The sequence below is a fragment of the Siphateles boraxobius genome, unplaced genomic scaffold (assembly GCF_051911475.1).
Source record: "Siphateles boraxobius isolate OS27281-9 unplaced genomic scaffold, OSU_SipBor_1 8, whole genome shotgun sequence".
NCBI lineage: Eukaryota > Metazoa > Chordata > Actinopteri > Cypriniformes > Leuciscidae > Siphateles > Siphateles boraxobius.
The window spans coordinates 13,310,624-13,329,457 of NW_027509208.1; the positions used below are offsets into that span (position 1 = coordinate 13,310,624).

General features: G+C 39.9%; 1 protein-coding gene and 1 long non-coding RNA gene across 5 annotated transcripts in view; one reads left to right on the forward strand and one right to left on the reverse strand.

Moving 5' to 3' along the window:
- kcnh5a (potassium voltage-gated channel, subfamily H (eag-related), member 5a) overlaps nt 1-18,834 on the forward strand; it is a 174,419-nt gene that overhangs the window by 146,749 nt on the left and 8,836 nt on the right. The gene's annotated exons all lie outside the window — the stretch shown is intronic.
- Nucleotides 6,494-7,457, reverse strand: LOC143729429 (uncharacterized). The gene is made up of 3 exons (XR_013200000.1): nt 7,316-7,457; nt 6,726-6,800; nt 6,494-6,635 (listed from the first exon to the last, which is right to left on the reverse strand). It is a non-coding gene; the product is annotated as an uncharacterized LOC143729429 (long non-coding RNA).

Sequence of the window (18,834 nt, forward strand, 5' to 3'; positions counted from 1 at the left end):
CCGATCAAGCCTCGGCGTGCCTGCACACGATGTCCATCTTGCAGGCATACCAGGCTGACTTGTGAGTGACACTCAAGAGGTCAGCACTGACGTAGTTCGCGAACTGCGTCAGGCTGCAGATTTATCTCTGCGCGCCACCAAGGAGTCGGCCAAGCTAATGGGCCGTACTATGGCAGCCCTGGTGGCCGCAGAGAGGCATCTATGGTTAAATCTCTCTGGTATGAAAGAAAAAGACAAAGCTTTTCTTTTGGACGCTCCGCTCTCTCCTCATGGTCTTTTTGGTGATTCTGTAAATACTGTCATAGATAGATTTCAGGAAGAGAAGAAACAGTCGGCAGCGTTTCAGAAATGTATGCCTCTTAAAATTCATGTCCCCGGTACTGCTGGGCGGGAGCAGTCCAGGCCATCAGTCAGCTCCGCACATAGGGCGCAACAGAAGCAGAGTGTCGCGTCTCGCGCTCCCCCTTCCAAACAGTGTGACCAGACGCGGCACTCTCAGCCGAAGTCTTCTGGCAAAACTGATCTGAGGACAGTTATTATGGCTAAGAAGGCTTCGGCAAAGAGGAAGTCCTGACGCCACTGGCGTCAGGATGCTGAGGGTGGTCCCTGCCGTGGGAGAGAGGTGTTCACCGCATTACACGGTGCCCGCTCTTCTTCGGTGCCCTCAGGGGCCCGTTCTGCCAACCCCGCCTTCATGCCGGGGCACAGACGGTCCCAGCGAGCGCTTTCCCGAGGGAAGCTCGCCCCCTCTGAGGAGGGTCTCAGAGCAGTTAAGCCAGTCATTCCCTGCCGGTGCGCTGTTACAGGGCGCTGTGTTTGCTGCTCAAGTTACACCAGAGGCCAGTCTCGAGAGACTGGTACCCTTAGTAGTATTTCTGGCAGAGTGGAAAAGCCTTCCAAAAATATCTCAGTGGGTTCTGCCCACAGTAAAAACGGGTTTTACTATCCAATTCAGGTGTCGTCCACCAAAATTCAGAGGGGTTCTGCCCACAGTGGTGGGCCCCGAGCAGGCTCTGGTAATGGAACAAGAGGTGAAAGCGCTCCTTCAAAAGGGGGCTATAGAACGGTTTCCTCCTCCCAGGTTGGAGTCAGGTTTTTACAGCCGATATTTCATCGTTCCAATGAAGGATGGGGGGTTGCGTCCAATTTTAGATCTACGCCTGTTTAATCGCTCGGTAGGGAAGCTAAAATTCAAGATGCTCACTATCAAGCAGATCGTGTCACAAATTAGATCCGAGGACTGGTTTGTCACGATAGATCTGAAGGACGCGTACTTCCATATTTCCATCCTTCCACAACACAGGAAGTTCCTGAGGTTCGCCTTCGGGGGCGAGGCGTACTAGTAAAAGGGTCTTCCATTTGGCCTAGCTTTATCTCCCCGCACTTTCACGAAATGCATGGATGCAGCTTTAGCGCCCCTGAGGTTTCAGGGCATTCGTATCCTCAATTACATCGACGATTGGTTGATTTTAGCTCAGACAGAGCAGATGGCGGTTCAGCATCGAGATGTTGTTCTCGCTCATATGAGAAAGTTGGGGTTGAGGCTGAACGCAAAGAAAAGTGTATTATCTCCTTCTCAGAAGACCACTTTTCTGGGTGTCGTTTGGGATTCGATCTCGATGCGGGCACGACTTTCTCCGACCCGCATCGCTTCGATTCTTTCAGCTATGAAACAAGTAAAGCTAGGCCAGCTACTCACTGTAAAACAGTTTCAGAGACTGTTGGGTCTGATGGCAGCAGCGTCCAACGTTATACCTTGCGGCCTGTTGTACATGAGACCACTGCAGTGGTGGCTCCGGACCAAGGGATTCTCCCCGAGGGGAAATCCCCTCCGCACGATCAAAGTCACGCGGCGCTGCCTTCGTGCTCTGGTCATGTGGAAAGAAACTTGGTTCCTATCCAAAGGGCCTGTGTTGGGGGCTCTTTGTCGCCGCGTAACGCTAACGACGGATGCTTCCCTCACAGGGTGGGGGGCGGTCATGAGTGGTCGTCCAGCCCAAGGTCTGTGGCAGGACCATCATCTATCATGGCATATAAATTGTCTAGAGATGTTGGCGGTGTTCCAAGCTTTGAAACACTTCCTAGCAGACCTCAGAGGTCATCATGTGTTAGTTCAGTCAGACAACATGTCGGTGGTCTCGTATATAAATCATCAGGGAGGCCTGCGGTCGCATCCACTTTACAAGTTGGCCCGTCAGATCCTCCTGTGGTCCCTGGGGAAGTTACGGTCTCTGAGAGCTATGTATCTTCCTGGTTATTTGAATGTGGTAGCAGACTCCCTGTCGAGGCAGGGGCCGAGGCCGGGGGAATGGAGGCTCCACTCCGAGGTGGTGGAGCTCCTTTGGTTGAGTTTCGGTCGCGCCGAGGTGGACCTATTCGCTTCCAAGGAGACAACGCACTGTCATCTGTGGTTCTCCATCAGTCAGCCAGCCCCTCTGGGGTTGGACGCTCTGGTACAGCCGTGGCCGAGGTCACGTCTGTATGCTTTTCCCCCTGTTGCTCTGCTACCAGGAGTTCTGGAGAGGGTTCGCCGGGACGGGGTCAGCCTACTTCTAGTAGCCCCGTTCTGGCCGGCCTTAGTATGGTTCGCGGACCTAATATCTCTTCTGGACGGCTCTCCCTTGGAGAATCCGATCAGCAGGGATCTACTCTCTCAGGAGGGCGGAACGATATTTCACCCCCGCCCAGAGTTGTGGAAACTGTGGGCTTGGCCTCTGAGGGGGCCCAGCTCATAGAATCTGGTCTCTCAACTGAGGTTGTTGAGACCATCCTTCACTCCAGAGCTCCGTCCACGAGGAAGTTATATGCCCTGAAGTGGAACTTTTCACTTCTTGGTGTGCAGAACACCGGCAGGACCCAGTTAACGGCCCAGTGGGTGCAGTGCTGGAGTTTCTGCAGGAGCGTTTCTCTGCAGGGTTATCCCCCTCCACACTAAAGGTGTATGTGGCAGCACTAGCTGCTTTCCATGTCCCTTTCAGTGGAGTTTCTCTTGGGAGACACCCACTTATAACTCGCTTCCTTCGTGGCACTTTGAGGCTGAGGCCTGCAGTTCGTACGAGGGTGCCGACTTGGGATTTGGCCATTGTACTAGAGGGCCTTTCTTTGGCCCCTTTTGAACCTATTGAGGAAGTTTCTGAGAAATTTCTCACTTACAAAACTCTTTTTCTGCTTGCAATCTCCTCACTTAAGAGAATCGGAGATTTGCAGGCCCTGTCGGTTGCACCCTTGTGCCTGGAGTTTTCACCTGGTATGGTTAAAGTCCCACTCCGATCATATTTTTTAGCTATTTTTAAACATTCCCAGTGGTCTTTAAATTATGATTATGCCATTTTTAGCCAAAATCACAAAACCTGTGCCGTTTTCTGGGACTTCGCTTCAGCAGAGCGGCAGTAGCCCATTAGAAATTCGCCTCTGCGTTGTGGGCGGAGCCGTTGGCACGGAGGCATGGGGACGACCCTCCCCCTCCCCGTTGCTGAGAGCTCTGTCTCTCCCGCTAGCTTACATCCCCAACCTGTCAATACCGGTGCAACAAAAATGGAGAACAATATTGGAGCTATCCAGCCGTACAGTTTTGAGCCAGATGCCAGCTCGGACGAGGAACAAGAGGACGTACATAGATCTAGTCGTCTACAAGTGGATGTATCAGAATGGTAACGTTATTGTTTTTGTAATCTCTTGAATTGACTATTTCAGGCCAATAACTCCTAATAACATGTTAGTAAATAAATATGTTTGGGGACATGCTCCAAACATTTAGTCAGATTAACCTTTTTGAAGTTTTCATAGCCATCACACAAAGAATAAATCATAGTGCTGCAGAATCAAGTTTAAATTTAAGTTTACTTATAGAGCACATTGAAAACCTAAGTCTAAAGTTTAAAGATCAATTGTGCATGTATTTATTATTCCCCCTCCCCTATCAGGTGTTCTTGTGGTAAATGCATTACTATGCCCATTGCTACTGAGAATATTTGCTGCTGGGAAATACCCAAGGTAGATTGTATGATGCTATAAATTACTTATTTACAATTGTATTTGGAGGAGGCTGGCTGCCCTCTCTCATTATGCAATGATGTAATTACTGACGGGATCATTCGGTGTTCAGTCGGTGTTCAGTCGGTGTTCTCCAAACTTTAGTTTTGACGATTGATAGACGGTGAAAAGTGACTTATTTGTTACAGTATGTGTTCCAATTTCAGCGCCACTATCGGAGCTCTGTTCACAGTGACATGCAACGGCTTGTGTGTGTGTATCTGACCCTGCTGCTGAGTAAAATTAAACACAAAACACAACTTCAAAAAAGCCCCTGTGAAAAGCATTACATTACATTATAATCTACAACGCTTTAACACAGATGAAGTTAAGTTAACAGAGAGTTGCCACATTATGCAGCACTGGGGTTTTTGCCCGGTAGATAACGTTAGCTGATTTAATGAGTAAAAAGGCGGGATCGTTGAATTAGCTCCTGACAGAAAAGCGCCACTTTGGCCGCACTGTGCTAGCAAACAGGCGGGATCGTTGAACTAGCTCCCGACAGAAAAAAAAATAAACTTACCGGTAAAGACACAGGCTGTCCAGTTGATGGTGTCTTGATGGAAGGAACTGCATCCGGCTTCAAAAACAATTTAGTGACGAAGCCCATTTTCTTCTCCTGCCAGTTGGTGAAACAGTCTTCTGTAAAGTGCTGACTGCAAACCGATTTGTGGTTTTTATCATTGCCGTTACCAAGGAACGTCAACCATCTATCTCTCACAGCAACATGTTTTGGTAAAGCATGAAAGCTAATACCACTATCTCTCTTCTTAGCATTGCAACCCGCTACCGCACATAGGTGTTGATCCGCCATCGTCTTCTCTACTCTTCAGAACCTGAGCGGGCGTGGCGGGGAGTATGAGCTTGTGGCCCCGCCCAGTGGAGTTACTACGTCACAACTCCAGTCTATTTCAAACGGCATTTTTGCGTCTGCTACTGATTCACAGCCATTTGAATGTAGAAATACTCAGAAATACAACTTTGAGCCTATTTTTCTAAAGATAATGTCCTCTAACATAAGAAAAATGCCACAAGAACATGTTAACACCTAGAAAAACATTATTTTCATCGGAGTGGGTCTTTAAGGCTTTTTCGGTACCCTAGACCAGGTTATGTCCCTAAGGTCCCTACTAATGCTGTTAGACCTACAGTGCTGCAGGCTTTCTATCCTCCTCCTTTTGTGTCGTCAGATCAGGAGAAACTTAACCTTCTCTGCCCGGTTAGGGCGTTAGACGCTTACATCCACAGAGCTGCCCTGTGGAGGAAATCAGAACAGTTATTTGTGTGCTTTGGACCACCCAGGAAAGGGTGTCCCGCGTCTAAACAGAGAATGAGCAAGTGGGTGGTTGAGGCCATCTCACTTGCTTATGAGTCGGCTGGTCAGCCTTCACCTTTGGCTGTATGAGCCCACTCTACTAGGAGTATGGCTGCTTCTAAAGCATTGTTGTCAGGAGTTTCGCTAAGTGATGTTTGAGATGCGGCTGGGTGGTCCTCACCGCATACATTTAGTTAAGTTCTATGAATTGGATTTAAGTTCCACTCCTGGGGCGCAGGTGCTCTCGTCCTCTGTGCGCTAGTTCCCACATGACGGTCATTTGCTCCTATGGCGACGTGGGTATTGGCGTTCCCACAGCTTGACGCAGCTCGAGTTCCCTTGAAAGGGAATGTCTCGGTTACGTATGTAACCCTAGTTCCCTGATAGGGAACGAGACGCTGCGTCGTTTTGCCATACTCCCAGCATGCCCGTTAGCGCTTCCTTCAGGCCTAACAGAAGCTGTCTCGCTTGTGTTTTGGGGGTGCTTTATAGTTTCCTGGTCGACGTTCCGTCAACGTTCCGTCTCTCCATTGGACTGATTCCATACGTGCTTCATGACGCACACACGCAGAGGCGTTCCCACAGCTTGACGCAGCGTCTCGTTGCCTATCAGGGAACTAGGGTTACATACGTAACTGAGACGTTTTTCGTTGTACTGCAGCTATACTACATGTGAACTTAGTAATACTGATAGTTTACTGTTCAAATACTTGTAGGACATTTTTTAGTTTATGAAAGTAAGTACTGTCAAACTTAATTTAAACTTCAAGTATACTTGTAAGATTTCCTTAAATGAACATAACATCATACTTAAAGTACAAAAATAATATTTAAACAGTAAACTATAAGTATACTGTTCCTATATGTATTTATTTTTTATACTTGAAATATACCTTTAACTATACTTGAACTCTTTCCATTTTAAAAACATTTTATTCTACACTGTAAAAATAAAGGTGCCAAATTTTTTAATTTTTATTATTTAATTTCATGTTTTTGCTATGGTTACCATTAACTTCTATTATAATAAACAAACTGAACCAAATACAAAAAAATAATTGATTATTATATATTTTATTATATTTTAGATCCATTGTAATACATACACTTTCATGCACTTGGGGAAAAAAGCTAGGAATAGAGTTAGAAAAGTGAAAAGGTGCAGCAGCTCCGTTTTCTGTTTGTTTTTCCTCTTTTCTGGTGGATGGTCCAGGCACTTCAATGATTTTCAGGTCTATAGGAGGATTTTTATTCTTGTTCAAAGTTGTATTTCAGCTTACCGAGGTCCCTGCAAAGAACAAAAAATACTGTTAGTAATGTTATTAAAGTGATAGTTGTGAACTTAAAATAATTTCCTCAGCCTTGTGACATTACAAACCTGTTTGACTTTCTGTCTGTGGAACCCAAAAGTAGATCTCAGGCATAATGCAACCCCAGTCACCGTTCACTTTCACTGCATGAAACAAGCAGAAAAACTTTTTGTAAATCATTCATGAAACTATTCTTATGTACACTTTTCTAGTTCATTTCAATGCAACAATTTATGTAAAACATTTATAAATATTTTGTTAAGCTCCAATAATGTCCCAGAAAAGACCCTAAATGTATGAAAAATGAAAATAAAAAAATGAGTCCACAACTCATGAGTTATGAGTTGTGTTTTAAGTCTTCTGAAGCCATATAGCCCTTTTTGTCAAAAAAAAAACTAAACTTGAAGTTATAATTCAGAGTTCAAATGTCTTATATTCAAATGCAAATGATTAAGGTTTAAGAAAAAAATGCATAGCATTATTAGCGCAAAACCTGTGATATTATTTTTTCGAGTAAGTTAACATGAATGAGATTTGAGAGCATGAGAGTAAGATTTTTAGAGAATAACTGATTAAAAACACAAGTACACGGTCAAACAATACAATATCACACAGAAAAGTTCATAGTAAGTACTTGCATGTGGTGCAGGTAACTTACTGTAATTCAATGTTGCCTCTGAAATTTTTAGATTATTTTAGAAATGTACTGGTTGTTCTGGGGAAACAAAAGAACAAAGCTGATTATATCCATTCACAAAATAATATATCTTGGCCAGTAAAGGGCTTTAAAATGGTATTTGAGAGAATGAGGGCAGTAGTAAATAAACAAAAACAAACCAAACTATATTAACCACTTGTTTAACCACTTGTTTAATATAGTATGTATTATTATAACAAACGCCAATGACGACAGCAGCAATCAGCTATTAATTAGTTATATCAGCAATTTGAAGACACAGAATGACTAAAACAATCTAAGACAATAAGTCAATGATTTCCATTTGTTCATTAGATTAGTTAGCATCGCGGCTAAAACCTTCATACCACATACTGTGGAATAAACGAGTGGTAAACACGGTAAAAACGTAGTAATGTATAATACATTTAGTTTAAATATGTATGTGTTTGAATATACAGTGAGTAGATTCTGTATTTATTGTTTACAGTGTAGCTTCATGCATCCTTTTTTCAAAACTTGCATTTGGGTAAGTTTAATTTAAAAAAGCAAAATTTTAAGCAAAAAGCTGAGAATATCGCAGTTTTGTCAAAAACTACGACCAGATCGTATTTAGATGAAGGATGATCAAAACAGATGGAATAGATCGAGTCCATCAACACCCCCAAACTTATATGTTTTGAACTTATATGATGGTTAATGTTTTGATGATCGTGTTATTTTACATTTGCGTATGCAATCTTCTCTCACTTGTTTCTGCATCTTCTTTGCCAGTTTTTTTTTTAATCTGGAGATTATGCACTCTTTTAGCAGATATGTAATAGTGCCCCCTACCGTACAACAGTGAAAACATGGATTGCCTGAAAATTCAGTCAATGGCAGGGAAAGACTAAAGCAGATTTGGAGTACATTCCTATGTACACTACCTGTGGACTAGCCTACACAAAATGAACATACTCGGAATTAGAAAAATATCTGTTTTCAATGTAAGTTATACTAACAATTCTTAATTATACTTTTAAGTATACTCAATCACAAGATTGAATATAAGTATAGGCCAAATATACTTAAACTTTTCGTTCAGTTTTGGTCAAGTAAACTATACAATTTTAAGTATATATCTGAGAAGTACTTAAATTCTTAACACCATAAGATCTTATTTTTAGTTTTAAAGAAGTATACTAATAGCACACTTAAACTTCTTTTTCGTAAGGGTCAGAATGTCTTCGTATTTAGTTTGTCTCTCTTTTACTTTAATGACAGCACCACTCGAGATGCATGAACTCCACAATTTGTGTAAAAACCTAATGATCTTAGTCTCAGAACTGCACTCTGTTTTGTGTTTGATAAAATGCTGTTATACAGTATTTCACATTTTATTCATATAAATGAGAAACTGTACTATTTAAGTTGGACATCTCTTAAGAGCAATTCCTAAATAGTGCAGCTAAATGCTTTGTTTAAAAGTATTTCATGTGTCAAGTATACCAAACATTGTTTAATAGTACTCTAGCTACCCTTTATTTATGTCACTGTACTTCTAAAGTAAAGCAACCAAAACTAAAAATCCTCCCTACAGAGAGTGGCTTATTGTTCCTTAATCTTAGTAATCTTGGACTAAACAGTTTTAGTCAGTTTTAAACATCATTTCATTTAAAGTGCCCCATTATGCTATTTTAAAGGTTCCTCATTTTGTTTTGGATGTGTCCTACAATAGGTTTACATACATCCAAGGTCAAAAGCACACAGTTTCTCATACATTGACATCACCTCATTTCATAAATAGTCTGCCAAACACTTTGTTCAAAGATTTAATTTCTACAGTCTTTCCCTTTCCACAAGCCTCTGCTCGGTCAGATGGCCCTGTTGTGATTGGTTTAATGCTTACAGTACTTGTCGAAAACAAAACATTCATTACCATATTTGAATTTCAACTCCAGATGCTTCTCAGTCAAGTCAAGTCAAGTCCTCCTCATTTATATAGCGCTTTTAACAATGTAGATTGTTTCAAAGTAGCTTTACAGAGATAAACATATAATTTAAGGTAACAGAGATTGGTTTGGTTTTATAGTGGTTCTTGAAAAATGTTTTTTCCAGCTAAAGTTAGTTTTGATTGATTCACTTCCGTCTAAATGATCATTTGTTATTAAATTAGGGGCCGCTAAGACGACACCGTTCTCTCTAAACAGACTTTAAACGTGAACCTGTGATAGATGCTGATGGCGTTCACATGCGCATTAAGAATTGATTCTATAGTTATGTGCGTTTGAATATATGTGCGCAGGTTTGTAATTCCTTACAAACCATGCCTAAACAAACTACTTGTCTTGTCTATAAATTTTGATGCTGAATTTTATTTTATCTTATCACTTTGGGTAGGCACTCGAACCGAAAAATTCCACAACGCTTTATCTGTAGAGAGGTATAGGGATCCTCCATAGGGAGAGGCTAGTTGGCACTTCAGCACTGCATTGTCATCAGGTCCAGGCGAAAGTCCTTCGTCAGATCTGGAAACGGCCTGGATCCGGCAGGCTGCGGGAAAACTTCGGGATAAACAAAGACACTAAAATTAGCGTAGATGCCATTCTTCTTATGATGTAGCGGGTACATCAGGATTTAAGGGAAGTGTTCCCAGTTCCGGCTGACCTAATCTAAGCAGCTTAATATTGAATTATAGAAGTCTATAGAGTGTTATGTGAATGCTAGGTCAAAGAGATGTGTTTTTAGTCTAGCTTTGAACCGACAGACTGTGTCTGCTTCCCGGACAATGTTAGGAAGATTGTTCCAAAGTTTTGGTGCTAAATAGAAAAAGGATCTACCACCAGCAGTCGATTTAGATATTCTAGGTATTATCAACTGGCCAAAACTTTGAGATCGCAATAGATGTGAAGGACTATTAGTTAAGAGCTCGCTCAAGTACTGGGGAGCTAAACCATTTAGTGCTTTGTAAGTAATCAGCAATATTTTAAAATTTATACGATGTGTAATAGGGAGCCAATGCAGTGTTGACAGAACCGGGCTAATATGGTTGTACTTCCTGGTTCTGGTAAGAGCTCTAGCGGCTGCGTTTTGAACTAGCTGTAGTTTGTTTATTAAGCGTGCAGGGCAACCACCCAGTAGAGCATTACAATAATCTAGCCTTGATGTCATGAACGCATGAACTAGTTGTTCCGCATTTGTCAATGAGAGCATATGACGTAATTTAGATATATTTTTAAGATGGAAAAATGCGGTTTTACAGACACTAGACACGTGACTTTCAAATGAAAGATTGATTATCAAAGAGCACACCAAGGTTCCTAACTGACGACGAAGACTTAACAGAGCAGCCATCAAGTGTTAGACGGTATTCTAGGTTATTACGTGTGGAAGTTTTTTGTCCAATAATTAGAATCTCTGTTTTTTCAGAATTTAGTAGTAGGAAATTACTAGTCATCCAATTTTTGATATCAACTATGCATTCCGATAATTTTGTGAATTGGTGAGTTTCGTTAGGTTTGGAAGAAATATAGAGCTGAGTATCATCAGCATAACAGTGAAAGCTAATTCAATGTTTCCTAATGATATCTCCTAAAGGTAGCATGTACAGAGTGATCAGCAGCGGTCCTAGTACTGAGCCTTGTGGTACGCCATACTGAACTTGTGATCGATAAGACATCTCTTCATTTACTGCTACAAACTGATCTCAGTGCTTGTATACACAGTGATACGAACAGTAACAATGACGTCAGTTTTACAGTATCGATTAGAGCCTGAGTCCTCATCCTTAGAAAGTTCATGCAAAGTGGATTTCCGCCTTCTTGACATGTCGACAGCACAAATCAAACTCTTCCTTGCCTCAGCTACAACTACAGTGTTTGATGGTCAAAGAAGACATTGTTCGCGAGCAGCCAATGAAGACTAGGCTGTCATTATGCAAATATGGAATTAAGTGAGACTGGAATTGCTGACGACTCGTTTTGGCAGTTCTGAGTCGATTTGTTCTTTTTGGTGACAATAACTTTATTTGGCATGTAATTTGATCTCTAAAACTTTGCAGACCTTTTACAGACCTTTTACATTCACAAACAGCTATATTACACACTGCATGAAAGGTAATAATTAAGAAAAAAAAGCATAATAGGGGCACTTTAAAATCAGGTGAAGTGAGATGAAGCAAGCACATTCTGCACCATCATTCATATTTTCTTTTTTTCATCTGTAACCATGTTGCCTCTTTTCTGAGCTTGTGGTTCTACTCTACTTCTGTCTCAAAATCAGTTCGCATCAAGTACATTCCACGTGGTCTTGGTGTTTGTGTTGCACTGACAATTTCTACCTGTCCTGTCAATGTCCTGGCTCTTCCAAGCTTTATAATGGCTGTGAATGGAGGATGAGATTTTGAAGCCAATAAAAGTGTATCCATCCATCATTAAAGTAATCCAGATGGCTCCGGGGGGTTAATAAAGGCCTTCTGAAGCGAAGCGATGTGTTTGTGTAAGAAAAATATCCATATTTAAAACTAAAATTACTAGCTTCTGACAGTCGGCCGTATGCATTGATTTATGACGAAAGCGTAACCCCTGACCTGACACATGACATATTGACGAACGCGGAAACGCAGAGGATAGAGCTAAACAAAACACCGGTCAGGAATTAGAAGTCTAAATTAGAATTTTTAAAGAGAAATGTCAGAGGAGCTTGAGTTTGTTGCCCAGCCCTATTTGTTTGAACCGCGAGAGGCGTCTGCTCTCACCTAAGCTTACGCTGCTCCTACATCCATCTTGTCAGGGGTTACTCTTTTGGCGTAAGTCGACTTGCTTAGGTCGTCTGTTGGAAGTTAGTTATTTTAGTTTCTAAAGTTTTAAATATCACTTTGCTTCAGAAGGTCTTTATTGACTGCTTGAAGTCGTATGTGTGTGTGTGTGTGTGTGTGTGTGTGTGTGCGTGCGTGCGTGCGTGCGTGCATGCGTGCATGCGTGCGTGCGTGTATATTAAAGCTTGGAAGAGCAATGACATTTGATAGTTATATCATATATACCCAGGATGGCTCGAGGGTGAGTAAATCATGGGATAATTTTCATTTCTGGGTGAACTATCCCTTTAACCTCTATGACATTTTTCTTGATACTGTTGTTCACCTTAAATTGACATTTCACACAAAAATAAACACGCTGTTTTCATTTACTCGCCCTCATATTGTTCCAAACCTAAATTACTGACTTTCTTCTGTAAAACACAAAAGAATATATTTCGAAGTTTTTTTTTCTTTTTCATTCAATGAAAGTCATTTTGGTTCAAAACAACAGTCAGTAGGACCCCATTAATTTTCAATGTATTGACACAACGCCATAAATTTTTATCTTAGGTTCCCTGTTGAACAAGTTTGAATTACAGACAAAATCATCTACCATTGGTTGGCCAAACAGATAGCCCCACCCCCAAACTGATGCGATTGGTAGACCTACTGCTGTTGCTGTGTGGGGCTGATGTTATCTCTGGAAATCTAGAAGAAATGCTGTGTAGATTTGTCCCTGATACTCTTACTGTGACAGTTCTCTTGAATTGCAGGCTGGACAGTTTTTGGTGTTCAGGCATGCAGCAACACTACTTTAATATTACAGCTCATTAGTTTGAGTTTCTGTCCAGAAATGAACTCACAGTTGTGTTAAATAAAACAAGATTGACCCGGCATGCCTGTGTAATTATTCCAAATATATGCAATCCGTCTTTGTTGGAAGAGAAAAAAAATTCACTTCACACAGGTGAAGAATGTTAGAATAATAATGGCTCCAGAGATTGTAAATGAAATATTGGATTCTTCATTTAAATTCCCCATGGATGCTACGAGATCATTATAAATCCCTAATCAGTTTTCCTCTGTAGCAGAGATGCAGGCTGTTGACACGTGTTTTTTCTGTCTTTCGGTCTCTGCTTTTATTCAGCAGATGGCTTGAGAGTTGTGATAATTGTCATTATCCAATAAGCTGCACAAAGGGAATAATTAAACAGCATGCATAGCCGAGGCCAAAGAGTTAATTCTTTATATTCCGGCATAATGGCACTCCACATAATGCACAGCTCCTTTATTTTTTTATTTTTTTATTTCATGGGCACATCTCATCGCATCCATATATCATACACATCACTTTCACTGCATTTGTATATGTAATGGTGGGCAGGGATAATTTAGATTTATTAAACAGCTTTACCCTTCGCCCTTTAAAGGATGTGGGTTATTTTAAAAGTTTTCTCAGATACACATATATGGCTGTTTTAAACTTGATATGCATTATCAGGATCATACTGGTTAATGGCAATATTATATATTGTTTTAATTGGCTGGTATCAGTTGATAAAGAATATTTAATTTGTTTTCCTTATTTTCCCTTGTTACTTTTATATTACTTTTGTTGTCATCATTTTTTTATAACTAATTTATAAATTTATAAAAATTATAAAACAATTTTTATTTAACTAATTTATAAAACACTGTTAAATGTAATCTTTAGCAAATCTCAAAATTAGTATCTATTGTTCATATATAATAATGTTATGATGTCTACTTTTTGTATTTTCTATTTATTTAGACAAAATAGCATTACATTTTAATATTGACCATTATTGGACTATCAGTTATGACATAAACAAAAATTAACGGCTTATCAGTATTGGCCAAATTTTTTATATCAGTGCATCCCAAACTTGAACTGTTCTGAAAAGTGACTAAATAGACGTCTGTTAACTTCAGAATGCAAATTAGATGTCACAACTGTTAATAGCAGTTATGTGATGATTATTGTTTCCAACAAAACATATTTAGCATCCAATACTGCACACACCTCTGTTTCTTTTGTAGCATTCTCATTCTGCACCCTAGCGCTTATTTTGTATTTAGCTACACAGCGTTCATAGCCCACTCTCACTTTTTTTCTAGTTTACTCCATCACTCCCATCTCGTTCTGGTCCTACTAAGCGACATTTAAATAATATGAAGAGGCAGAAGGGGGCTGGATTCATTATTTACCAGAGTCCTCCTGGGAGATGAGAAGTGACATGCGCCGCAGCACTTCAGGGTGCCGAAAGACTGCACAGGGATAACTAAAGGGCACGTGACACGCTCTGTTCTATTTTTAACACTACAGACCAATGTTTGCCCGGAGGAATTTTTTTTTTTAAGTCAGCACGGTCGCTATTATGTTATCGCAAACGACAGTGATAGTGATAAAAAAGAATGTAGTAATTTTTTTTAAGAGTTAAATTTTCTTTTTTTACTATAATGTGTAAGTGATACAAAGTTTAGACCTCTCTACAAATGTGAGTTTTACACAAAACAAAATGCGTTATTCCAGGCTGGTCTTTGAACTTGTGATGAAATCCCATTAAAACTAACAAGCCGTGTGGCCACATGACCTCCTCAATATGTCAGGTGAGGTGGGGCTGTACAGACCTCCCTAGGGTCCTCAGCTAGGGGGCTTAGGTGGCTAATTAGCACTCTCTAATTAAAACGTACGCGATCAAAGCTAGTGCCATGCGTATGCACACAGCCGAAAGAGAAGCGATGAGGAGAGAAGGAAGAGTGGCAGACTGTCTATTTCTACGAGGTGCCATGTTACTGCTGGGTGAAAGGTCAGTGTACAGATCGTGGTAGCATTGAGGTATTGGTGGGTTAAATGCTAAAACTCTAGACACCATTGTAATTCCTGAACCTAAATGTTGACCCACCTGGCATAACTCCATTGTTGTTAGTTTAATTTGTGTACTACTGTCCTGCGCAATACTGTCATGCCTCAGGAACCATGCCAATGGTACTTGACCCCATAGTTGGCTGAAAGCTATACTACATAAGAGCAATACTACATCTTTTATACTGATATGTAAATCATTAAGGGCTCTGATTGAAACAAAACCCAGCTGGCCCCATTCCAAAATTCCAGTGATTGGTTCATTCAATAAAACGTTTTTTACTGTATATATTAATACTGTATATAATATACTGTATATATACTGTGTATATATATATATATATATATATATATATATATATATAGTACATATATACTGTATATATATAATTATTAGCGCTGTCAATCGATTACATTTTTAAATCAAATTAATTACATGATGTGGCGATGAAATAATCTAATTAATCACAAATTTGGCCGAGAACCCTAAAGAAAATTTGAAGACATTGTGTAAAGCATTGTAAGGCCTGCCCAATTGGTCCAACTAAAGTTTACACTAAGCGGGGGAAGTTTTACTGTGTTACTATCTTTTCAGCGTGGCAACATAATTTAATTACACCTTTGTTTCATTTGACTCCAAAAAGGAAAAGGGTTTAATTGATGTTTGAAGATTGTTAAATTTAGGTGAATGTTTGATTATGCTATTTAACTCTTTTATTGAAATTACACTTGTTCATCAGGATTCCTATAACACTTTGAGTCTCACACCGGCCTGGTATACAATCTCATAATCATAAGCTCTTCAGTCTTGGTCATTAACAGAGGCAATTGACTACTACTTTTTAGATAACCGCACCATGCTTGTTAATTTATAAAAGTAATCTAACCAGAGATCACGACCATTACCATAGAAATAAGCTGACTAACGTCTTCTAATGGTAACTTTGTATAATCATGCCATGGTTTACCACGTACACTTAGTTAGAATAATATTTTAAAAATCAGAAGTTGGGGTTCACCCTATTTAGATTGGTCCAACAACATTCTGTTGCTCTAAACCCATTATTATCCTCTACAGTCTAAGTATACATTGATAAATGCCAATGTGTTAGGCGGAACTCTAAAACTTAAGTTGGCGTGCCACTAATGCTCAACAAAACTGAGCACTAGTCCATTACTAACCTGAGCGTAAACTTATGGTGTCATGGACTTAACGTAATCTATTAAAGTTAATAATTTAAAGTTAATAAGTAAGTCAGAATAAATCCAAATGTAACAATTTATTATTAGTCAGGTAAGTGTATTATGCCAATTACATAATCAATTCAAAGATGATCAATACAATAACGTCAAATGCTCAGAGATAAAGAGTAAAAGATGCATACCTGACATAAGGAATTCAGCATTACGGGCTGATCTGGCTACAAAATTGTGCTGAGCCTCTTGAGACATTTCTTTATACTCAGACCAAAACAGACACCTAAACATGTGCTATAACAATGGGAATTTGCATTAATCACAGTCTATAGAGTTTACACCTTTTGAGGGCAGGATGTCATTTGCATGAAAGACCCACCCACCTCTGTAAGCAAGATATCTTTAAACTCTTAAAAACTGTATGACTTTTTGGTTTACTTCTTTGGAGATGAGACCTTTGTAACAGTCGCACTGATACATTTCAAATGATACCAAACATGTATAGTGTTGTATGATAATTGTTCACATTAAATCATATAGTTTTTGGGTGAATTTCAGGTGATCACAGCATGAGAGAGAGAGAGAGAGAGAGAGAGAGAGAGAGAGAGAGAGAGAGAGAGAGAGAGAGAGAGAGAGAGAGAGAGAGAGAAGAGAGAGAAGAGAGAGAGAGAGAGAGAGAGAGAGAGAGAGATGGGGAAAAAGGAGTGAAGGGAAATAAATATAAATGAATACAATACCTAAGTGATTGACTCAGTGTGTCTTGGATGGGGATGCTATTTTCTCAAGAGAGAGTTCAAATGTTAATTCTCTTTGTTTTCTAAGTGTAGCCCTCTCTTCCAGTTCTTCCAGTTTTCCCAGTCTTACAGCATCAAATAGACATTACAAAAAGTAGCTTTAGAAAGAAATATTTTATTTGATTCACCATAGAATTTATTATACATACATTTTTGGACCATGAGGTTGAGTAAATGATGACAGAATTTCCATTTTTGGATGAACAATACCTTTAATGTTTTTTTGTTTATTAAAGTAACAACAGGTAGTTTTTTGCTCTCGGGCTCCCCCTACAGTTGGGAAACAGTATTGTCCTCTACTACTGTCGTAAACTGTCATCCTACATGCACATGCATTTGTTGACAACCATGATAACCCTGAACACTGTAGGAGGAGGTCACATGCAGGTGTTCTCGCGTGTGTGAAATGTCTTCATCCCAGGTACAGTGGCATATATTTCAGCATGTCATATGAATATAATTTCATGTGTTTTATTTTTTTTATAACGACAAATGATCGCGATGATCACTTTTACAAGCCAGCGTCATTATAGTAGCCTAGTCTATTGGTTACCATTTTTCTGAATCTATATGGCTATTCATTCAGAATGAACTTTACTTTGCATTCTACAAGACACACGTTTGTGTGTTTACACTCAGCAGTGTTGTCTAGTTGCTAGTGATGAGCAGGAACGTGAGAAGACAGGTTCTTCTTGGAGAAAAGTCACATAATCCTTATGTGAAGAATCACATAAAAGGGCAATTACTTTGTTGATTACTCAGAACAAGCAACACATTTGAGTTCTACTTTTGTTGAGGTAACTTAGTCATGCACTGAGCACAACAACCCTTCATGTTTGTAGAATCTAATCACACAGAAGTATTGCACAAGAACAACATGAGGGTGGAAATTAGTCATCCGAAAAAATTGCGACAAGAATCCCGTTTGCCTCTGTATCTAGCAATAATCGGAAATTACACAATCAAGTAACTTTACACATGTAACAAATGAGAAGCTATGAACTCAATGATAATATTATTATCTTCCTCCTTTGTTTGTACATGTTGAGTAGACTACACTTTTTAGGTCAAACATTTGCTATTTGCATTTCATCGATTGCAAAGTTCCAATCAGAACGAGAATGCCAAAAGAACGAGAATAGCGTTTACTAGCTACCAGATTGATAATTCGCTACTCTACTATCATTACTTCATTCATGAAGATAAACGGAGGATACAATAGTTTCCATAACATAATCTGGCAGCCAAAAAAACAAAGAGATAGTATGCACGCAATATACTTACTGGTCCAAAAGCATGACAGCCAAGTCAGCATCTGTCGGGAACCCCTCCTCCTCTTTCAGCTCACGCCAGCGAGAAAAAGCTGGCCCAATGTTGATCCTCGTTCTGCCTTTTATGCGATCACTTTCTCTTTTTCTCTTTTTGCTTTCCTCCGACAAAACCTTTGCTTTCTTCTTTCTCTGTGCTGCTTCGGCCATGACTGTATAAAATTTGGCTCGCACGTCCGACTTTAAGGAAGTGGGGGTGGTGGTGGAAGTGACGTATATGCCGTAAAGCAGTCGAATTATGTAGTTCTCTTTGTTCGCCGGTTACTACCAGAAACCCGAAGTTTGAAAGTACAATTAAAAACGCTACAGACCCCGTCAGGCTATGGCAGACGTGTCATTCAAACTATTGTAAGTCGATGTACCATCACAAGAGACTTGGAAATGTATTATGAAGGTTGAAAAGTTACCTGTTGTTACTTTAATAATATGAAAAAAAAAAATTTTTTTAAAATGAAATTATACTCTAAATAAGAAACTAAAACTGCCAGTAGGTGGCGGTAAATGTCTTCATTAATTCA